The sequence below is a fragment of the Tuber melanosporum genome (assembly GCF_000151645.1).
Source record: "Tuber melanosporum whole genome shotgun sequence assembly, scaffold_156, strain Mel28".
NCBI lineage: Eukaryota > Fungi > Ascomycota > Pezizomycetes > Pezizales > Tuberaceae > Tuber > Tuber melanosporum.
The window spans coordinates 50,095-75,109 of NW_003298815.1; positions in this window are offsets into that span (position 1 = coordinate 50,095).

Consider the following 25,015-nt stretch of genomic DNA (forward strand, 5'->3'; position numbering starts at 1 on the left):
ACAAACCAAGTATCAAAGTGATACTTAAAGCAAAACATAAAACAAACCAAATGACCAAGTACCCATACGAGTTGCAGGTGTGGATGGCGAATAGAGTATAGCAACTGGTTGCTTCTTATTTGATTTGTGACAATACTATTACAAACTGACATCCTGCATATGCGACAACCTGAGTTGAGTCATGACTACCATAATACATTACTTGAGGATCAGTCTGGAAGGACACTGTAGGCCAATGGCAAATTGTTGCAAATATCAAATTTACACAACTTTCATAACCAGTATAGTACCTTAGTCACGAACTTTATGTTTCCTTTCTTGCTTTATAGAACATACATCTGGTTGTGTTACTGAAGAGTGTTCATATATATGAAAATATGAATAATAGACTCAGTAAAAGAGTGATTCTAATAACGATGCCTTTACCAGGTTGAAAGGTCGGAATGGACTAATGTGGTGAAAAAGGATAAAGGACCAATCTGTGAAGGTTAGAGATGCCAATTACTAAAATAGAATAATGGATTTCACTCATGCTAGTATACTAATGAGAACCAGAACTTGACACTCTACAATGCGTAGTGAAAACACATTGTAAACTACCCGGACAAATATTTTCATCTAATGGGTGGTAACCGGACAACTCCATGAGAAAATGCCACATCTACAATCAAGCACACCTTATCAACCATGCCTCTAAAAATACTGGCCATCTTACAGACATTCAGAAAGAGCAAAATGTTGCTCCTAGAAAACAAATCTATTTTTTGCACAAATTGGAAAGCTCTCAAATTATCACAAGAGTACTGTTCCAACTTTCTACAACTGGTATCGTGAGAGGTGTAATAAGAACAACCTCCCTATGCCATAAAGACCAAAAACTATCAATACAACAACTTATCGCCACTTGACCAGAGAGTTTGACAAGGCATGCTGCCTATAACTATCTGAATTGCTCCATGATACCGCTTTATCTATAACCTCTCTGCAGACTATTGAGTGAGTTTTAGTATCAGTTAATAGTAAGAAGTGGAGAGCTAGCAAAAGAGCATTTCGGAAAAATAAACATGCTATCAAGAGGCTAGCTTGAACTAATTAGTATAACGATTAGATAAAGGAGGAGTTTGATGGAGTTATCTTTAGCGATGAATGCATAGTTACAAAGTCTAAGGATCCCAAATATAATTAATTACTAAGAACATCAGAGGAAAAGTGGTATAAGAACTGCATTCAAAGAGTTATAAAGAGGCCTAGAATAGAGTGCATAGCATGGGACTGTATTTGGGGTAAAAGTAAAGGTTCTCTGATTCGTATTTTTGAGATGAGTGTGAACAGAATTGTATATATTGGAGTTTTTAAAAATGGTTTAATTGATACCTGTCGGGAGGTGGAGGACACAGTTGAGAATCCTATCTTTCAGAAAGATGGTGCAAGGATATATACTGCAAGAGATACAACAGCTTGGTTTAAAGAAAACAATATACAGGTTACGCACTGGCACTGCAATTTACCAAACCCTAATCCAATTCATTACTGTTGGAACAGGTTAACGGAATAGCTATATCAGCACTTTCCTGGCATTCACAAGACTAAGGGGTGCCCAGAGACTGTTAGGAAATGTTTAGCAGAAGCTCTGAATGTGGTTTGAACTCATGATATTGAAGGAAAATTCATGGAAGGTTTGTAGAAATCTATACCTAGGAGAGTGGCTGATGTTTTAGATGCAAAAAGATGGTATACAAAGTATTGATGGATATATACCTATATTTTTAGTTTATTATAACCAGTTGTGGTTGCATAGGTAAAAAAAATATGATGGTGTTGGGGTTGCCGTTGTCGTGCCGGATGAAAATTTGTCCCCGTACTTTAAGTTAGTCCTTGCAGCCTGGCTTCACACTGTCGAATACTTCAAGAGGTACCGAGGCACCAGCGTTTGAAGTTGTGGTCAAAGGCCGGATTTCAACGGTTAGCACTGCGCCAGGCTGTAGTAGAAGTAGATGTGGATATTGACTCTGGCTAGCCGGTCTGTGATAATGTTTATGTCTTATTTGGGCCAGTCTTAACTGCAATGAAGCCTTGGTTTTACTGTCTAGTGAAAGCCCTGCAATATTTGATGGTCGGTGTGAAGTGGTACACATGAAAAAACAAAGCAGGAGATAAAATTGTAGAGGCGAAAGATCATGGTCTATAGACTGGGATTGAAAGCCCTTTGGTTAGTTCCCGCTGGTGTATCATGTTATGTTACGTTGTTCGATGCCTTGAAACAAGACCTGGTGGAAGCCTCTTGGATACTAAGTGGAAAAACATTCTCCTCCAAAATCTTCCCTGGGTGTCACCTTGTGCAAAGATTTCCTCCCGTCTACTCTCTTCGTATTAAAGAAAAAAAAAAGTCTTATCTCATCCAACACGGAAAGACCTACCCAGGCATGAGATATGATACCTCACATTTCTTCCGACTCCCCCTAATCCCGCTGAAAATAAGGGTCTTCTGCCACACTTCAAGTACAGTATGATATAACACCTTCCCACATCCTTGCCAAAGATTTGGTTAAAGCTAACTGTGAAAGGAGTTCCGTCGCTCGCGCCATTTTTCCGAATGAATCATACTCGCTGATCTACTTTCTCCTCTAACTTTACCACTGAGGCTCAGTTCCATCCAACTACTCGTAAATAGCCCCTAACACCTCACGATCAACAACAACCCGCCAGCCTCATCACACGGAGTTACTGGGTGGATGTCAAGTTCTGATCGACACGGATCCTCAGGTAGAGGAAATGTTTGCTGTACGTGCACTAGCACTAGCCGAAAAGGAAGGTCACAAAGGGTACCTCCCCCGCTTAAGGGCCCCGTATTACACGTATGTTAACGATAAGGGGTCTGCAATCTTGAAAAATCTCGAAGCAATGAGAAGGATGATAGTTGCTATGGATGCGGTAATGAGAGGCGGATGACAGAGCAAGAAGCGTGAATGACCGAGCAAGAGAGGTGCAAAACAGAGTAAGGGAAACTTACGAGAATGTCCAAAAGTTCAATGCAGAGTTTGAGGCATGGCAGGCAACGATGGAACCTCTTAGACGTGTTGTAGTCGCAACACTCCTGCGGTTCTTTTATAATTACCGGCGGTCAACGGGGCGGACAATGTCCATGCCACTGCTGTACAAAGTGGCAATAGGGCCGCTCATAACGGAAGTTTTATTACTGATCTCGCCATGACGAAACGCGGAGATATCAAGGATGCTCTGATATTTTATGAGCTATATGGGATACCATACGAAAATAAAGAACCCTACACAAGTATGCACAATCGAATCATGCTGACATTTAGTGATTGCTAAAGCCATTAGAATCGAAAACGATGGTTGCAGTAATTAATCAACGTGCCACGAAGCTCGCAAATCCGGGCCGCTCCTCCAAGGAGTGCGAGCAAAAGCGACAACGGCGGTTCGAGAAAAGGATATTGAATTTCACCAACCCAAGCAGTGAGCCGGGCGAAAATGCCACTGTCTACAACCGCTCCTATCACCCTTTACCGATGCTGGTAATCACCTGATTGACTCTCGTTTGCTAGGCCAACCTACGGGCCGAAGGAACACTAACAAAGACGAGTTGCCTGAAGATGAAGCAGGATTTTACAACCAAATAGGACTAACCACCGGAGGACTGACAGCCATTGCCTTTATCGAGGAACTTCGCACCTCATTCACACGATTTGCAAAGAAGGAAAAGTATGGCCATTATGGACAACCAGATGCGGAAGAATGGTACCCTCATATCATCTCACAATTAAAACAAAAGCAAAGGATTGGCCTCGGAGGAGAGTGCTTCCCAACTTGGCATTCTTTTATTGGCAAGGACCTTTCCGGTCAAATGGTGTCAACACTGAGATGCGACGAGGAACCCCAGGACAAGCCACTCACAGAGAATGTCCACACCTTTCTCAATCTTAACTACCAAATATCTAGTTCCAGCAATGATCTTCGTGATGGATTGCTTGCGGGCTTGAGCGCGGTGATCACCAAGTACAGTCCAAGATTGGGTATATATGCTTCGTACACTAAGTTAAGTCGCATCACGAAGCTTCCTAGATACCTTACGGTAGCTTTCCATTCACCTAGAATAGTGTAGCTTGCTAACTGTGATAGTGTCTTTGTGTTCGGTTCACAGGAATCGGGAGATCAACAAAAGGGTCAAGTTCACTCCCAAAGTCGTATTTCCTTTTGAACTCGATGCGACCGAGTTCTGCATGGAGGTGCTTCGCCACGGCCATAGCCCTGCACCACATGGGCTCCGAGACCATCGCAAAGACGCAGCAGATTGCGATCGCGCCGGCGGACCCCTCGTGAACCTCAAGTCCACTACTGCGAACCCTGATGCTGTTGCCGGTGGGGTGGTCCCTGCCAACACATTCGGCGCGGCTAGGAGCCCGCTCGGCTCCCCAGCGGAGGAGGAGAAGAAAGGAGAGGCGGTGGCAAAATCTAAGGAAGCTAACTTTGGTGATGGGGAGCAATGGTTGATTGAACCTAACCAGGTTATTTCCCAAGATGAGGGGTGCAACCTGAGTGGGCTGTACAAACTGATTCGTGTTATAACTCATGAAAGTACTTGTTCCGGGTCTGGTCGTTATTGCAGTTATGTCAAAAAGGGGCGCGGTGAATATTTGTGGTGGTACTATCGTGGGGAGAGGGTCGCGGAGATACCTAGGCACAGAATCAAAACCGTGGCTGATGCAGGTTATTTCCCTCTCTGATAGTGCCGTTTTCCTTGTAATAACCCATTTTAAGTGGGAGCCATAACCCTCTGGTTTTGTTATGCCGTGCCGTGCCGCGCTCACCGGCCCCCGTGTAAATTAGAAGTTAAGACTATTGGAAGAAACAATAATACGAAAAAAACCTTCACAATACTTTCCTCCCAGATTGCCCGCCTTTCGACCGGTAGTCCAGGGATCCACCGTCACCTGTGTGTTGGGTTGAATAACCTACAAAGACGTAGTTTTACTGTCTTAGTGCAATAACCACAACCTTTGAAAAGTCTATAATCGAGTGATGTTGCGTGATTGCGATTTGCCCTCCCCCCCTTTGGACTACCGTGGTTATGTAGCGGTCCATATTGTATTCTCGGTTCTTCACTTTTTCACCGCAATCCGGCGTACTCCTCCCTCCCCTATGCTCCTCCTCCGCCCAAACACTAACGCCTCGCCCGGCCACCTCTTCTGACTACCCAAGTCAAATAATAGATTCTCTCGATGAATCGATCTTTACCTTGACGCGCTCGCCAACGAACTCGAGTCCCCCACTGGGACCGGCTTTCAGAACAAAGGTAGTGAATCGGTGTTTTTTGGCTACGTTGACCGCCACGAGACCTACTTTAATCCTCCCAACGAGGTCATGCGGTGTATAAAATGCACCTGGATGCCAAGAGATTCAATGTGTTGGTGATGTCACATGATCCTGGCTATTCCAAAGTAAGTGGGGTACGATAAAGCGAAAAATAAGTATTTCTCACAGCGGACATAACGCACACTCATCCAAAACATTTATTGTCTGCCTGTCAGGTAAGAACGGTTACAGTTTACACCAAGTCTCAGAACAAAAGTCTAAACACCAAGGTAACCGCTAGCATCATGCTCGATCACTCTATCTATATATGTATATATCTATATCCATCTTGGTAATCATGTGATATCACCTATTTATATAAACACTCTCTACGCCGCACAATCGATAACATATCATATCCTCGACAACACACTTTCCTATTGATTCTTTAACACGCTTTACCTCCCACCTCTCTTGCATAAAATGTCCTCGCTCTCGTAGTCTCCTACGACATGCGTGGCGTTATAGTTGGTGCCCGTACGCTTCAAAATATCCCACAACTACACTTCTTGCCCGTTTCTGAACGCGTCGAGGAAGACTATCGCCTCCGGAGTGTGGCCATAAGGATCCTGTCGGTTACCTAAAGGCAAACAGCTGACCCGCAATACGGAAGTGACCCGATCCGAGTCGATTCACACTCACACAGGAAGCTGGAGGTCCTCAGGCACCTTGTCGGTTCTTCGGTATAAAGGAATACGATATATTGATGGTTGCGATGATTGTCAAAACCAACTCAAGTTTTAAATTCGTTGAGAGTAAGGATTTTCCTCGTGATATTAGCATACAGTGATGGTGAAGAAAGGTTGACCGTGGCCGGCTAGACTCGAGCATAATCGACTATACTGGATCAGTGGGCATGCTCGATAACTGCTCGATCATGATCTAGCCCATCACTAAGTGCAACCACGGAGGCTTAGCCAATAATATCGCTGTGCTCATAGATTCATCACTCTCCACCTGGGTATCATAGAGAGCGTTTGAAGGAGGTAAGCTAAATGTTAGCACTAAGAGCTAAGGGTCCGTTTGCCAATTCCCCCGACCTTTCCATTCGGCGGCCTTTCCTCACACCGAATTGCGGTTTCGAAACCGAAGTGAACGGAAGACAAGAATTTTCGTATGGAGACAGGTGGCGGGGTTGCCTAACAGGCCTAAGTATTCACCAACCATTACTCTTGATGCCCATCAGGTAAGATAAAAGAATTAGCGGAACTCGCTCCTTGCACAACCCTTTTTGTAGAAATAGGCGGATTCCATCTCCTAAAACGATCAAAGATAGCCTTACCACAGATATCAATTGCTCCCCAAACGCCTACAACCTTTCCCCACCGATCGATTAAATGTAGGTGAAAGGTGACTATGATATAACAGCAGTGAATCTCCAAGCGCTTTACCGACTCCGTGGTTCGCTGCACCCCCGCGTCAAAAACTGCTGCCCCGAGACCGCCTACGAAGGTCTTGATGAGGGCTCATGGCTCAACCGACACACATGCTGCGGGGAACTAGGCCAGTGATACCCGCCGGAGTGGATCAAATATCTCCCGTGCAGTTCTTCTGGATTGCTTCATGGAATCTACATCTGATTGAGTTACCGAGGAGGGCCCGCTCATCTAGAAATACGAACAACAGAATCAAAAAATGGTTCTAATGCTGTGCAGTTCGACCGGTCAACAGACGGAATGGCCCAAGATGTTTTAAACGATCAAGGACCTGGCAGAGAAGTTTAGAGACACCGTGTGTTGAAAGACAATATCGGACTTTACTTGTGAGAGAGTAGTGATGGATACGTTCAGATCACGCTCGAGCAACCTCGATCAATCTATATATATCTTGGCAATCACATGATACCTATAGTTATACTACAACTCCGACTATGAGTTACATAATCCATCTGACTGCTTGTAATTTTTTGCTTTTGATATCAGCCGTACAGCATCCAGTGATCCCAAGCGGTCAGTCCAGACCATCGTCCGGACCATGGGCCGGCAGTCCGGCCAGTCCGGCCGTGGTTTCAAAAAGCCTGGGCCAGTCCAGCCGCAGCCAAAGCCGGACGGACTGGCCGCTTGGGATCACTGGCTTTGCCAGGGCATCTGGCTGCTTTGACCTGGATTTCGCCAAGACTCGGCCGGGCGGTTGCGTGGGTGCCGCCGGGTTTTAGCGGCCGCTGAAAATTTCGACCGGACTGACTCAGGCTTTTCAAAACCAAGGCCTGACTGACCGGACTGCCGACCCGTGGTCCGGACCACAGCCTGCTGTAGGAGTAGATGTGGATATTAGCTCTCGTTAGCGAGTCTCCGATGATCATTGTGTCTTATGTGACACCTGTCCTAAGAGCACCAAAACGTCAGTTTTATGGTCTATCGAAGACCCTACACGATTTTATTGTCGGTGGGAAGTGAAACAAAGGAAAAATCAAAGCAGGAGATGAGAGAGTAAATTGTAATGATTATCGTCTATAATCTGAGAGTGCTGGTCCTTTGGCTGATCCCCACCGGAGTGTCGTGGCATCATACTGTAGGTTGCTCGTTGCATGGAAACAAGACATGGTGGAACCCTCTGGATAGGGTTCTAGACAGTAAAAACCAACCCTCTTTTTTTCCCAGATGAACACCTCATGAAAAAATGCTATTACCAACCACAACTATTGTATAATGTTTTTTTTAGGTTGTATATTTAGTCATTAATTTTAGTGAATCTAAAGACATTTACAGTGCCACAAAGAAATCAAGCAATATTTGAGCCCGGTAAATCATTTTTTTTTTAGAACTAGGAACTTGTTTTGCATAGTTCTGAGTTCAATAAGATCGCGCAGGGGGTTTTCGGCCACCACTAGTTTCCGGCCACCTTGGCACAACGGCTGAATACAAAATATTTCTAATCTACAACTGCCATTTAAACATACAGGCTTCCATTTGCTGCTTTTGTAAAGCTTTAGAGGTATTTAATGCTTCCTCCACTGCAGATGGCTGCTTAGCCTCTGCCAGAGCCTTTTTTTCCGCAATTTTAGCTTTCTCTGCCTCAGCTACTATCTATGCCTTTTCTGCCTCCTCTAATAATCTCCGTATGCTTTCCACATTTTTCAAAGACAGTATTGGGATCAAGAACAACCTTCTTGTTCTTTTTCTTACTTTCCAACTCATCAATCTGAAGTTTTAGGTGTTGGTTGGTTGTATGTGAGGTGGCCTGCTCAGCAGTTAGTTGTCTGAGTGCTTCTTGTATCTTGTAAAATACAGTCTGCTGATCTTGGGTCAACTGACCAAGCTGCTTTACAGAATGGTGAATATCGCGAGGGTCTTTGGGTGTAATGTGAAGATCAAAATTATTAACATTTCTGGACCGCTTAGGTGTAGCTGGGGAAACAGGGGAGGAGGTGGGTTTTGATCAATGAAGTTGTGGGGAGTTGAGAGTTTTGCTTAAGTTCCAAGGGAATAAACCAGCAGCAGCCCAGCTAGCCCGTAGGGTGCGAGTAGTAAAGGTTCCTCACGTACTTTCTGATACACCTGGACGAAGTAATATTTCTTTACCGGAGTAGTATGATCAAGGTGGGTAAGGTCAGCAATTTCCTTCCTGTAGTGAGACTTCAGTGGTAAGAATGTTCCAAAGTCCAAGAGCTGCAGAACATGACTGGAATAGGTAGGAAGTGTCTGTACTGTTTCTGCTATAAGTACCGTTTTTTAGCCACCATTGTTCAATATTATTAAAAGTCCAGTCCTTCGATATGGTAGTAATAAGCTAGTCGGGAATGTTCTTTTCACTAAACTTCAGTTTTTGGACATCTTTCTCTTTGAATATTACTAAGGGACAAATACAGTGACTGCAGGCATTGGTTTCCTCAATAACAGAAACCTACTCTCTATTTTTAGGTGATTGAATATAGGTTTTCCTCTTCTCCCTTGCTCACCACTTCTAAGAATTAGCATAAACATACAAGACAATCTCATCCTCATCCATATTCTATATATTTGCCTGCTGGGTGTTGTGCTTGGTGTGAATTGTATTGAATCGCTTGTAAAGGTCATGGATGTCGCTAGGCTGGGTCTTTTTAATTCGAGTTGCTTCAATTGGCCTGCTAATGATACTTAATGATACTTTCAATACCGGGTTTTCTCTTAATAACGATTGAAACCCATCGTTAGCCTAAAGGCTTGGTGTCTCCAGAGAGGATGAGTATAAGGGTTACCATTTCTCTTATACCTGAATGTGATGTAGCATAGCTGCATGCTTCTAGTTCAAGAGTTCGGGTACACAAATACTTTTTCTGGTCTGGGGATAGGCATTGTTGATGAGAGTGACTAGAATGTGCTGTAGACCTACCAGCCTGGTGACTTTGCAACATTGATCGTGGGATGCCATACTCACTTACTGCTTTTCTCTCCTAGGTGCCATTATCAATTGCAGCAAGGGCTAAGGCAATCATTTTCTCTCAAATATCCATATTAAGGTTGTTCTGTCCATGGTTTGTGATGTTTGTAATGGTTGAACTTGGTTGTTGTCGTGGCTGGAAACTAGGAGTGGTCAAAAACCCCATATGCGATCTTACACATTTAAAAATAATGCTAAAATGTGTATAAGAGTAATGGTTGATGATTATATAAAGTTAGGACAATTTTCTGATAATAGTATGAGAGGCTATTAAGTTATTTGTAGCTAAATACATAGTCCTAACACATAAATTATCAAAATATTTCTCCATGTATTTCTAGAAAACCTATTAAAATGCATTATAATAGAGAAGAGATTATATATCTAAAGACATAGTACTTTTCCTTTATAATACAAAGTACCCGTTATGTGAAAGGGTTTATTTCATTTATAAGTTAAATGAATCTAGAACTTTGTATATATATTCATTATATTATTCATTTAATCATAATAGAGAAATAAAACTTTAGTAATAAATGGTTCATGATTTATAGGCAGGAAGAGAAAGAGAAATAAAAAAGTGAGTAGTATCTTGTGGATTAGTCAGCGATTCTCAATACACAAAGGGTTGATTTTTACTGTCCGGAACATACCATGTGAACAAGCCCCACCCCTCCAAAGTCTTCCCAGAGAGTCACCTAGTGCAAAAACCTCCTGTTCAACCTCTTCGCATTGAAAAATCTCTTCTCCGTATCTATCACCGAACCACCTACGATACATCAGCTTAACATATCTCACGTTTTTTGTGACCCCCGCTAAACCCTAAGAAAATCAGGGTCTTCTGCCACACTTCTGGTACCTTCCCGCATCCTGGCCGAAAATTTCGTTGCTAATGCTAACTGTAGGAGTTCGTTCCCTCCCGGAATTTTTCCGAATGAACCATGCTCGATGCTCTAATTTCTCCTCTAAACATCTATCTCACTTCCATCCAACTACTTGAACACAGCCCCCGACATCTCACGATCAACATCCCAGGGAGCCCCACCACACGGAGGCAGTGGTTGGATGTCAGGTTTTGACCGAAACGAATCCTTGGGTAGAGTAAATGTTTGCGGTACGTGGACTAGCACTCGCAGGAAAGGAAGTTCGCAAGGACTACTTCACTGACTTGGGGGCCGCATATTGCGCGTATGTTAATCACAAGGGGTCCTCAATCCCGGCAAATATGGAAGCAATAAAAAGGGAGACGGATGTGGTGAGGACGGAGAGTGATGAGAGATTGAAAAAGGTTCACCTGAGAATAAGAGAGGACGAGAGAGCAAGAGAGGTAGATGTGACAATAAGAGAGACCGTGGCATGGTTCGCAACGATGCCACCTCTCCACCCTGTTGCAGTCGCAATATGCCTCCAGTTCTGTTACAATTACCGGTGGTTGACGGGGCGGGAAACTTCCAACTGTGCCACGTCTGTACGAACCAGCAACATGGCTGCCCACAAGGGAGGTTTTGTACCTGATACTGCGATGATGTATTGAGGCGATATCAAGGAGACTCATATCCTTTTTCAAGAGTTGTATGGGATAGCCTGCGAAAATGCAGAAATGTATACAAGTATGTACAATCCTGGTTGGCTAATATTTATTGTTTGCTAAAGCCCCTAGCAGGGAAAACGATGGTTGCGATAATTAATCAACGTGCCACGATGCTCGCAAATCCGGGCCGCTCCTCGGGGAACTGTGACCAAAATCAACAAAGCCAGTTCGAGAGATGGTTCTCGGGTTTCACCAATCCAACCAGTGAGCATGGCCAACAATGCCAGGTGATTTAATTGCAACTATCACCCTCTACCAAAGCTGGTGATCATCCGATCAACTCCTGTTCTCTGGGACAACCTACGCATCGAAGCGATACAAACAAAGAAGGGCAGCCTGAAGACGAAGGAGAATTTTGAAGACGAAGGAGAATTTTACAAGGAAATGGGACCAACCATAGGAGGGCCGGCATCCATAGCCTTTTTAGTGGAACTTCGCACCTCGTTTACATGATTTGCATAGAGGGGAGAGTATGGCCATTTTGGACAACAAGATGTGGAAGAATGTTTGCCTTATATCATCTCACAATTAAAACAAAAGCAAAGGATAAATCTCGGACGACAGTATTTTTCAACTTGGGATTCTTTTATTGACTGGTACCTTACTGATCAAATGGTGTCGACACGGAGATGCGACGAGGAAAACCAAGGTACGCCACACATGGAGATCGTCGAAACCTGCGTCAACCTTAACTGCCAAGTTTCTAGTTCAAGCAAGCATCATCGCGATGGCTTTCTTGCTGTGTTCACCGCAGCTATCTCCAAGCACAGTCCAAGCTTGGGTCGATTTTCTTCGAACACTAAGACAAGTCGCATCTCTAGGCTTCCTAGATACCTAACGGTAGGTTTCTATTCTTCTAGCACAGTCTAGCTTGCTAACTACGACAGTGTCTTTTTGTTCGAGCTCACTGGAATCGCGAGATCAGCAAAAGGGTCAAGTGCAATCGCAAAGTCATATTTCCTTACCATATCGATCAGACCGATCGCTGCACCGAGGTGCTTCGTCACGAGCTGAATCCTGCGAGAAATCGACTCCGAGATCTCTGCAAAGACTCCGAGCATTGCAATCGCACACGAGGACCTCCCGGGAACCCCGGGTGTGTGGCTGCGAACCCTGATGATGTGGCCGGTGGGGTGGTCCCTGCTAGAGGATTTGGCGCGGCTAGGAGCCTGCTGGCTGCACCAGCTGAGGGGAAGAAAGGCGAGGCCATGGCAAAATTTAAAGGAGTCGAAGTCAACCTCGGTGATGGGGAGCAAGGGTTGATTGATGAAATTTACCCTGGGGTTGGCTAGGTTGAGGGGTGCAACCGGGGTGACCTGTACAAGCCAGTGTTCCCACCGTCCGGGGCACCCTAAAGGGCCCTGGTGAGCTGTAGCCCAGGGCGTCCCAGGCAGGGTGGGTGAGGACGGCAGGGCATGGCGTCCTGCTTTCATAAACACGGCCGTCCAAATGGTTGACGCCCGGTCCGCGCAGTCTTAGAACAAATGGCATCTCCCGACGGTTTTCTGCAGGCTCTTCTCATAACCTGCAAGGCCCGCCCGTCGTTCGAGGGCAATGGTCTGGACGAACTCCAAGATGCCCGTCTGGTCCGCACCTAAGGACGGACGGACTGCGCGCTTTGACGCACTAGTGCCAGTTGATGGGTATTATAACCCATGCAGAGACCAGCGCTGACTCTGGTCCTTATTCGAGTTATGCGAAAAAGGGCGGTACAGTGCCGATGTATGGGCGAGCAATCGAGAACGGTCACGACTCGAGCATGATTTAGCATGCATGATTACGGTGAGTTGCGAAGTGCCACCATTACTAAGTGCGACTTCTTTATGGACTCTAAGACGACTACTAAGACATATATAGACACAAGGTGATTGAACATGATCGAGCATACTCGAGTATGGTCCAGCCGTGCCCCTGCTCGAGCAAACCGAGCAGATCATCAGAGCCCTGCTCAATCATTATCTGATCCAGAGACCCCTATGATGGCGGGCGATCGAGCATGACCTACTCGAGAAAACCTCGATCATGACCCGCACATGATAAACCACAGTTGTGGATTTTCATTCGGGTCCATGAGAACAGCGGTTTATGTATCATAAGTGCCCTCAGGCTATAGGGCTCGATATGTTAGGATGGGGCAGACGTGGGGCGGTGCGTATGGTATTGGGGACCGCGAATTCGATCCATAATCGCAGGACCAGTTATGTAGCCATATAAAACGACTCAACTAGAATGGGTCTTGCAATAAACATCACCCCCAGACGAATAAAAGCGTCTTCGTGCCTTGGACCACATTTATTTGAGGGCCAGAGATCTTGGAAAGGAAGGTGAGGAGAGTTCGCCAGGCTGGTCTACTGCAGTCAGGCAGGCACAGAGTCAAAGTTATCACTGATCCAGGTTAGCTCCCTCGCTGATAGTGCCGTTTTCCTTGTAATAACCCATTGTAGGTGCGAGTCAAAACATTTTGGCTTTGTTATACCGTGCGGTGCCGCGCTCACCGGCCTGCTTGTAAATTATAATGTAACAATAATAATTATCACACTATATCGGGGAGGGGGTCGCTAGGGTACCCGAGTAGGGAATCAAAACCCTGGTTGTTGGAGGTTAGTTCCCTTTCTGATAGTGTCATTTTCCTTATAATAACCCGTTGTAGGTGGAACCCATACCCCTCTGGCTGTATTATAATGCGCGGTGCCGGGCTCACCTGCCCGCTTGTAAATTAGAATGTAACAATGATATAAAAATCTTCACCACACTTTCTTCCAAGATTGCTTGCTCGCCTTTCAACCTGTAATCCTGCGTCCAATAGTTACCTCTGTTTTGGGTTGAATAACCTACCAAGACATAGTTTTGCCATCATAGCCCAACAGCCGCAATCTTGTAAATAGTATACAATTGAGTGATTTCGCGCGATTCGCCTAGGCCCCCCGGGAATACTGTAGTCATGTAGCGGTCCACAGTGCATTCTCGGTTCTTCACTTTGTCACAGCGATCCGGCGCACTGCTCCCTCCCCTATGCTCCTCCTCCGCCCAAATACCAGTGCCTCGTCCGGCCATCTCGCCTGACTTTCAGGGTAGAAAACATGCGCCAAGATGCCAAGGGATTCAACTTGAGAGTGATATCACATGATCATCGCTATATCAAAAGTAAGTGGAGTAAGATAAAGCGAAAAATATGGATTTTTCAGAACTGACATAGCGCACACTCACCCAAAGTATTTCTTTTATACATGTCAGGTAACAACATTTACAGTTCATACCAAGTTACAGAATAAATGTTTAAATACAAAGTTAATGGCCAACACCATGAGAGATCACTCGGTCTCCGTTGCACTCAGCCGCGAGAGTGTATTTTGGTTATGGCTCGGTATCATAGCAGAAGTGCAACCGCAGATGTTTCGCCAATAATGTCGGTGTGCTCAGGAATTCATCCCTCCTCACCTTCGAATCATGGAAAGGGTTGAGGGAGGTAAGTTTAGATTGGCACAAATTCTAAGAGCGTCCCTGGCAACGCTGCGACCGCTCCGCTGGGCCACCTTTCCCCATACATAAGGATGGTGTTAAAACCGAAGGGAACGGAAGGACAAGAACCATTGTCTGTGGAATGGTTACGGCGTTCCTTAATAGGCCCTAAGTATTCACCAACCATTCCTCTTGATACAAGGATAAATAAATTATATTGAAATTGCAGCTCGGTCAGGGTTCCGAATATCCGACTGGTCAGGTCTTGGAGGCCGGACCAGACTTGCCAATTCTGGTCAATACCGTGACTGGACTTGACTAACTCGGGTGGTCTGGTCTGGTCTGGACTGGTCCCAGACCGGTCTTTATAAATAGTTGCCTAGTCATGTAATATCAATCATCTAGTGCTACGTAAAAAAATTGATACTCGTGAATCTATTTTCACCGCCCCTAATCTAAACGAGGCACTATTTCCATTCTGACTCTCCTGAGACTCTGCAGTATAACCCACGAAAACACTGGGTTTAATCAAGAAAATCTTGATTTGAACGTAATAAACTGTGATAAAAATGGTAAAAAGCAAAATAGGATGCTAATTCGGTCAATGGTCCTTGAATATCCTATTGCTTGGCGGGCCTGGTTAGACAGGTCCTAGCCTAGTCAGTCCCATAATCCGGACTGTCCAAGTCGGTCTACTCGTAATTTCCACCATTAGACTAGACTTGACTTCCGGCAGGACTAGCGGTCCAATCCAGTCTGCCGCGGACCATTCGGAACCTCGAGATCAGTTAATATAAAAAGAACGACTGGAACTCCAACCTTACCGCGGACATCAATTGCTCCCTAAATGCCTATGATTCTTCCCCACCAATCAATTAAATGTAGGAAAAAAGTGACTATAACAGTCGAGAATCTTCAACTGCTTTACCGACTCCGTGGTTTTGCCTCACCGATGAATCAAAAGCCGCTACCCCGAGGCCGCCTACGGAGGTCTTGATGAGAGCTCTTAACTTAACAGGCACACATTCTGCGGGGAACTGGGCCGATCATACCACTCTGGAGTGGACCCAGTAGCTCCAGTGCAGTCCTTCTGGATTTCTTCCTGGGATATACATCTCATTGAGTTACCAACGATGGTTCGATTATATATAGAAATATGAATAACAGAATCAAAATTTTGAGTGGTTCAAATATCCGTGCAGTTCTGCCTGGCCAACAGACCGAATGGCCCATCATGATGTAAAATATCAAGGACCTGACCGGGAAGTTTATGGGCGCCGTGTATTTAAAGACAATATCAGATATCACTTCTGATAGTGTGTTAACGGCGAGAAGAAGTTGACACTCCACAAGGCGTGGCCTGGCTTTACCCGGACAAATACTTCCGGCGGTCCAGGAGTACCGGCGTTTGAAGTTGAGATCAAAGGGTGGATTTCAACGAGTAGCACATATTCCGGGCTGTAGTAGAAGTAGATGTGGATATTGGCTCTCGCTAACCCGTCTCTGATGATCTTTGTGTCTTGTGCACCCTCCACTCCCAAGGGTACTGAATCATGAGCTTTACGGTCTAGTGAATACCCCGCAAGAGTTGATGGTCGGTGGGGAGTGGAACACAGGAAAAAAACAAAGCAGGCGATAAGAAAGTAAAAGAAAACAATCATCGCCGATAATCAGAGATTGTAGATCCTATGGCTAGTTCCAACTGGCGTGTGGTATTACGTTGCTCGTTGCGTGCAAACAAGACATGGTGGGAGCCCCTTTACTATGATACCAGGTGAAAACGCTTTCTCCTCCACAACCGTCGCTAGACGTCACTTTGTACAAACACCTCCTGTTTACCCTCTCGCCTTACCCCTATCTCGCACTGAACCTCCCAGATAGAATTAACCTACTTCTTATTTTTCTTGACAACACCTGAACCCTTAGTAAATGATGATCTTCTGATACTCTTCCGGTATGATACTTTTCCGCATCTGTGCCAAAGATTTCGCTAAAGCTAATTGTGGAAGGATGTCGTTCCCTCGCGGCATTTTTCCGAATGAATGGTGCTCGCTCCTCCAATTTCTCGTCCGCCCCCGTTTCTCAGCTCCATCCAACTACTTGTACACCCCCTGTAACACCTCGCGATCAACAACCCGGGGAGCGTCATCACACCGAGGTACTGGTTGGATGTCAAGATCCGACCGACACGAATCCCGAGAAAGAGAAAGTTTTTGCGCTACGTGGACTACGACAAGCAGCACGGGAAGTTCGCGGGGAGTACTTCACTGGATTGGGAGGCCCATATTACACATATGTTAACAATAAGGGGCCCACAATCATGACAAATCTGGAAGCGATGAAAAAGGAGATAGCTGCTCTTGGTGTGAGAGCAAGAGGGGCGGATGTGAGAATAAGAGAGAGGCGGATAACAGAACAAGGGAGATTGGCGAGAGTTTCCAAAAATTCAAAGTAGAGACTGCGGTATGGGCGGCAATGATGGAACCTCAGCACCGTGTTGCAGTTAGCAAAACACCTGCGGATCTTTTACAATTGCCCGCGGTTGACGAGGCGGACAACTTCCAGAGGTGTCACTACTGTACAAAAGGGCAATAGGGCTGCTTTTAACGGAGGTTTCATTACTGATCTCGCCATGTTGCAACAAGGAGATATCAGTGATGGCCTGAGATTTTATGAGCTATATGGGATACCATATGAAAATGAAGAACCCGACAGAGGTATGTACAATCCAATTCTGCGGAAATTTAGTGTTTGCTAAACTCACCAGGATCGAAAACAATGGTCGCGATGATAAATAAACGTGCCACGATCGTGGCGAATCCAGGCTGATCCTGCAATAAATAGGACCAAAAGCGACAACGGCAGTTCGAGAAAAGGATCTGGAACTTCACTAATCAAAGCAGTGAGCCGGGCGAAAAACCGCCACGATGGACAACCTCACCTATCGCCCTCTATTGAAGCCGATAATCATCTGATCGACCCCCGCCCGCTCGGTCAAACTACAGGCCGAAAGAACACTCACAAAGACGGGCTGCCTGAAGATGAAGCAGAATTTTACAGCCAAATAGGGCGAGCCATAGGACTGGTGATACGCATCGGTTTTCTGGAGGAACTTCACACCTTATTCACACTATTTGCAAAGAAGGGAAAGTATGGCCATTATGGACAACAATATGCGGAAGAATGGTACTCTCATATAATCTCATAATTAAAACAAAAGCAAAGGATTGGTCTCTGAGGAGAGCGGTTCCCAACCTGGGATTCTTTTATTGACCAGGACCTTTCTGGTGAAATGGTGTAGACATTGAGATGCGACGAGGAAAACCAGGATACGTCACCCACGGGGTTTGTCCAAACCTTTGTCAAACCTTAACTGCCAAATTTCTAGTTCAATCAATTATTTTCGTGATGAATTACTTGCAGAATTGGCCGCGGAAATCCCCAAGCACAGTCCAATCTTGGGTAGATATATCTCGCTCGTACACTAAGACAAGTTGCATCACCAAGATTCCTAGATACCTTACGGTAGATTTTTATTCTCCTAGAATAGTGTAGCTTGCTAACTATGACAGTGTCTTTTTGTTCCCGTTCACTGGATGGGCGTGATCAACAAAAGGGTCAAGCGCAGTCGCAAAGTCAAATTTCCTTCGCACTCGATGCGAGCGAATTGTGCACAGAAGTGCTTTACCGCGACTTTAGCCCTGCCCGTAACGGGCGCCGAGATCTTCGCAAAGACGACAAGGATTGCGATCGCACCGAGGGGCCCCTCGAGAACCTGAAGTGCGCCGCTGCGAACCCTTCTGATGTTGCCGGTGGGGTCGTCCCTGCAAACGGATTCGGCGCTGCTAAGATCTCGCTGGCTTCACCAGCTGAGGAGAAGAAAGGCGAAGTCCTTGCAAAATATAAGGAAACTGAAACCAGCCTCGGTAATCGTAAGGAAGGGTTCATTGATGGTCTTGACCCGGGTATTGTCCAAGATCAGCGGTGCAACCTGAGTGGGCCAGTGTTCCCAACCGTCCGAGGCGCCCTACAGGGCCCCGGCGGGCTATAGTCCCAGGCGTCCCGAGAAGGGTGGGTTAGCACGGCAGGGCATGGCATCCTTCATTCGTAAAGACAGCCGTCCAAAGGGTTGACGCCCGGGAAACTGTGAGAATACTGCTTGGGCGGGAAGATGTCAATTCCAACAAGCCAGACTCTCTTGGCGGACTACCGCTCTCGTATTCCCTAGTCATGGACCCTCCGCCTGAGAATAAATAGTACCTTGCGGTGGTTATCTGCAGGGCCCGACCATTACCCGCAGGGCCCGGCCAATACATGCAGGGCCCCGGCATCCACCCAAGCACTGCCGGCCATCCCGTCCGCACCCAAGGACGGACGGAGTCGAAGATTGGGCTCATTGGAGTGGGTTATACCAATTGGTGGGTATGATAATCCATAATGGTACCGGTGCCGGCTCTGGCCCGTTTTCGGGCTATGTGAAGGGAGGGGGTGATGGGGATGTGTGGTGGTACTACCGCGGAGAGGGGGTGGCGGGCGTAAACGAGGGTGGAATCAAAGCCCTGGTTGCTGCAAGGGTTCATTGATGGCCTTAACCTCGGTATTGCCCAGATGAGGGGTGCGACCTGAGTGGGCCAGTGTCCCAACCATCCAGAGCGCCCTACAGGGCCCTGGTGGGCTGTAGTCCCAGGCGTCCCGGGCAGGGTGGGAATGGACGGCCATCCAAAAGATTAATGACTGGACCCCGCAGTCTTAGGTCAAATGGCTTCTTCCAGCCGTTATATGCAGGACCCGGTCAATACCTGCAGGCCCAGTCATCACCTACAGGGCCCGCCTGTCCGTCTTGGGCAGTGCTCTGGACGGACGCCAAGATGCCCGTCCATCCCGTCCGCACCCAAGGACGGACAGGCTGGAAGCTTGGGTTCACCAGAGTCGGCTATACCAATTGATGGGTATGAAAACTCATAATGGTAGCAGTGCCGGCTCTGGCCGGTTTTCGCGCCATGCGAAGGGAGGGGGTGATGGGGATGTGTGGCGGTTGAAAAAATAATGGAGCGAGTCATGAGTTGGTGTTGCCATATACTTTATGATAAGCCGCTCAGTAAAGGAATTGTATTCATAACGAATATGTTTGTTCTCCTCGAGTTCTGGGTTTTCCATGGTCCCGCTATCAAAGTCCTTAATTGAAACGTGTTCGCAGCATAGGTCTTTATCCACTGTTTCGAGGAGTTCCAATATCCTCGGCTGCCTCAGTTCTTGTAAGGTTATGGCGGGTTTCATGGAGAAGTTGTTGACCTCGAAGTTAGAAACCCCCATAATGTCCGCCGACCTGCCGCTCTTCAGAAGGATAGGGGGTTCACCGACGGTGCTGCGAGTGTAACTGGTGGCAGTGGGGCGGGTTGGGGTTGGTTTGTGTGGGGGGGGTACAAGATCGGGGTTGCGCATTGGGAGTGGTGAACTCGGCTTTCTTTTTTTGAAAGGGGTGGGAGGTGCTATTTTTGGCATGTAGACACTGTAGGCATTATAGCCTGGATAGCCTGAGGATGAAATTCGGGGCGAAACACGGCCACCTCCGGCCGGAATAAGCTCTCGGTCATCCCAACCTGAGCATTTATTAGACCACTTGATGCTTCAATTAGAATTAATTGAAAAAAACGTAAGAGGATGATAGTAGAATGCGGATTAAGAGATGGTTAGGGGAAGAAGAGAAAAGGGGGCGAGGAGAGAAGGATATAGAGATGACAGAGTGTGTACACGCCCCGACGAATCTGATTCATTCCTCTACAAAGTCATCAGCCACACGCGAACCGAGTGAGTTTTTCCGCTTCCGATAGATTCGCGTGCACTCTCGCGCTAGAGCTGCACGGGATGTCGTCATTTAAGTGAAGGGATGAATCCTTGTATTATGGATCTCGGCTAGGCATCTACCCAGTGAGGCTCTTTATATAGCTTCATGACTTTCTAAAGTTTCAAAGTTGCCAGTATAGAATAACGTAAGTGCCATACCAATTCTAGCACCAGAATTGGCCGACAAGTAAATTCTCGCGATGCCCTATTTTCGCGCAAATTCCGTGCACTTGTGGAAAATTTTATCTTCGGCAGGGCCGAAAGATACGATTCTGAAGGTGATGTCGTTGGCAATAATGATGAACTTGCGTCCACGAAGGTACTCGGGGGTCTTCGCGGTTAATGCCCAATCAACCATGCCATGAGCGTTAGTTCCCAGCTCCCGTTGGACCTCGGCGAGACCACCATTATCATCCAATACCAACTCGCTATACTCTAAGCACTCGGTAAGAGGTGGGACCCTCTCCTTGAACTAGGGGACCTTCTTGGTAAGATGCTCCTTGTGCCTCTTGGGCTGCAACCATTCCTTGGCAGCGTATGGGGTGTTGACGGCACGGAGGTGCATGGATCCAGACTTGGTACCAATGCTGTGGAATACCCATTGCTCCTTGTCAGTCTTTCGCTCAGCGTACATCTCAACCAGAATGACATATCCGGACACATTCTGGATTATGACACGAACGGGGTATGCGAGGCCGCTCTTAGGGTCGGTACAGATGATATGGATCTCAGCACCAGTGACACGGAGTCTCCAAAGACGTCTTCCGAAACGTTCGTGGACCCACCAAGAGCAGGCTCGATCTCCTCGGGGCTGAGGGGGGAAACGGGAGTGAAATTGATGAAAATGTGGTTAAGATCAGAGTTATTATTTCCAATAATCTCCAAAGCATCAAGGATGTCATTAACCAGGCGATCGGTCTCGGAAATCAAGTAATCAGCAGTAGGAATCTCATCTCGCAGGCGGCCCTGACGAACGACGGCACGAGTAAAGTACTTCTTATCTCTCTGGACCTCCTTACCGTACGCCTCGTAGACGTGGATATTACCGTTCTTGGTGAAGACCGTCTTGATGGTGAAGTTTGATAATCTACCCAGTTCAAGCTGGAAAGCCAACGCAGGTTCGATGTGACGAATGCTCTGCTCTTCGCGGTATTCATGACCGCGGAAGGTGAAGTACCCAGGATCAGATCCGTCCCTGTGGCCACAGATGAAAGTGATACGACGAACGTTGCGGGAAAGCAGCTCATCCTTGTGGTCAGCGACAAGCGGAAGAATTCTCTCCAAAAGGTCTTTATCATCCATAGAGTCAGCATCTCGAACAGCGACATTGCAAACAGCAGGCAGGGAATCCTCCTCCTCAGTTTCGAGTGCAGAAAGGGGCATAGACCACCTTCGTTCTTCAAGATTCGCCATTAATCCGCCTCCGGTAGACTTAGCTCCCCTTCCGAGGGGAATGAGTTCGAGGGCGCAGACAAGGTACTCCTCGGCTTCATCAAGGAAGCTAACGGGAATGATGACACCCTTTCTGACAGGCTCGATCTCGGACTTTCCAACCAAGAACGAAAGATCACTAATAGATCCGACCCGTTTGAATCCGTCACCACGCTCAACAGTAGGAGTAGCTGGAGCCGATGGCTGGGTCATGCCATACTCAGTAACGCCAACCTTCTTTAGCTGAAAGTCCCAAGTGACGATAAACGGAGGTTCAGAGTCCAAATTGTGATAGTTGACGGCATGTAACTCGTAAGCCCTGTACGCTCGGCGAACATATACCTCCAAAGCAGCCAAAGAAACCCAAGGGTCGGCATGAGCAAAGAAGGTGGGAAGGACATCAAAGACAGTATACTCGGAGTCGATAACCTCCTTCAAAGTCTCCTGATGAGGAGTCCTATGCTCCAATCCAATCTCTGCATATCGTGACTCGACAACAGAAGAGCGGAGGATATGTTCTATCTGAGCGGCTCTCCCTCCAAGAGAAGGCAGAGCACATTGAATAAGGACCTCACGAGCCTTAAGCGCAACCTTAGTCGAAACACGGGACTCCAACTCGGTGAGCTTCTTGAGAATTGGTCGGAAGAATTTAATGATAGATCCATTGTTAGGCTTGTTAGGGCGGTACTCCTCAAGAATTGCCAGGATGAGATTATTTTTGGACGCAATTCTGCTGTGAGAGAGGACCGCCTGAACAACCTTATTAATAAGGTCCCTATTTTCATCACGGAGTCTAAGAATAACGTCTTCGTCACGGGTATTTTGTCCCTATAAAATATTAGCGCACAATTAAGCCCACTCAGCCCTAGAATAATAAACTCACCGAGAATCACTTCTCAATACTCCAATACTGCTCAATAAGTCCAAGGGGAACCGACAATTCGTGAACCTTCAACCCCTCGGAATACCGATCCATAATCTCAGTCAATGGCAATAGAGCAGACTTCAAGAGCTCAACATCACCAGCAGCAATATTCTCTTCCAAGAACCTGTCCAAGGTCTTACGAAGCTGCTTCGCCGGGGATTCTCCCTTCCGGGACTTGGCCCTCTCAACAACCTGCGAGAAAATAGGGTCAAGTTTCTATAGCATTCCAGCATGCAGGGCAGAAAACTGCGCAGCCCATTCTCGGTAAGGAAGCTCGGGGTCACGGAGAACCTGGATAAGCTCCTTGAGGGAGGTGGCCATGATGACCCGGTTGTCGTAACCGTCAATAATATTCTTGAGAACGGTGGTGAGTAGTGATGGCCACGATCATGCTCGAGCATAAAGTTTTGGTGTGCTCGAGCCCATTTTATGCTCGAGCACGGGCCAAATTCTCTGCTCGAGCATGATCGTGGCCATCACTAGTGGTGAGGAGTGTGAATCTCTGTGGCAGCTTGGTGCCGACGACCTGCGCCGGGCCGAAGTCAGAAAATTGGCCATCGAAAGGAGTAGCGTGCTTGACACGACTCGGGTCATCCAAAGCTAATATACCGATGATGTCACCAGCCTCAAGAGTAGATCCCGGCTGCTTGATGAGTTGAACGTGACCGTCTTCTTGTGCAAGAAGCGGCATGTACATCTTCATAACCCCAACTTCAGCAAATGCCTGCCCCTTCTTGACATGCTCTCCGTTTTCGACGAGGAACTTGACCAACTTTTCTGGCGAGGGTGTTTGAAGTTGTGTGGGATCGTTCTCTCGCCCCGACAGGCATGTCTTGCTGTCCACACTAACACAAGTGGCCCCGACCTCATCCTCCTTCCAGTAGACGTTGTAACTACGCCCGCTCAACAAGATCAATAAACCACCGTCTGACAAGGCCCTCACGCCAACACTGCACTTGGAACCGTTGATAAAACGATGGTAGGAATCCGCACTTGATCGTGTAGCCGTGAACTTATAACGCTTGCCCTCGTAGATGGAGTCGACTGGGAAAACTGTCTTAAGGATATTCTTGGCAGGGACTTGACCCCACTCCAAAGAAGCCTTGCACTCCATGCATTTTATAATAAGCCGCTCAGTAAAGGAGTTGTGTTGTATTCATAGCGAATATGTTTGTTCTCCTCGAGTTCCGGGTTTTCGATGGTCCAGCTATCAAAGTCCTTAATCGGAACGTGTTCACAGCACAGGTCTTCATCCGCTGTTTCGAGGAGTTCCAATATCCTCGGCTGCCTCGGTTCTCGTAAAGTAATGGCGTGTTTCATGGAGAAGTTGTTGACCTCGGCGTTAGAAACCTCAATAATGTCCGCCGACCTGCCGCTCTTCAGAAGGATAGGGGGTTCACCGACGGTGATGCAAGTGTAACCGGTGGGGGGAATTGATGCAAACCTCACTGGCAGCATGAGCCTTCGTAACAGCACCGCAGACAACCGCGAGGAAAGTGTCAGGTCGCTCAGTGGTAAGCCTGTTGGAGACAAGTTCGTCGAGCCATCCGGTAGTGATATTGTTATCTTCGAAAGCCGGAGTTTCTAAGAGCTGAATAAGGTATTTGACTGTTGTCCTGAAATCACCACGAATACTGAATTCCTTCAGAGCAACCACCATATGTTTTCGGGAGGCACTACGGTTCTCACCGTAGGCGAAAATGTGACCGAACTGTGAGTCGGAGAAGGAATGAATACCTCCAGCGGTGCCGACAGAGAAGTAACCATCTCAGTGGTAGGATGCTCAACCTGGAGACGAGGGTTCAACTCGAGGAAGTAGAATTTATCATCCGAGTGAGAATAGAGATACTCGACAGTACCAGCAGAAACATATCTGACAAGCTTTCCTAATCGTACGGCAGCCTTCTCCATCCTAGAGAACGTGGTCTGATTAGCAACGGTGACCGGTGCTTCCTCGATAATCTTTTGATGTCTCCTCTGTACGGAGCAATCACGACCGGGAAGGGAGATGTTATTTCTGTACTCGTCTGCCA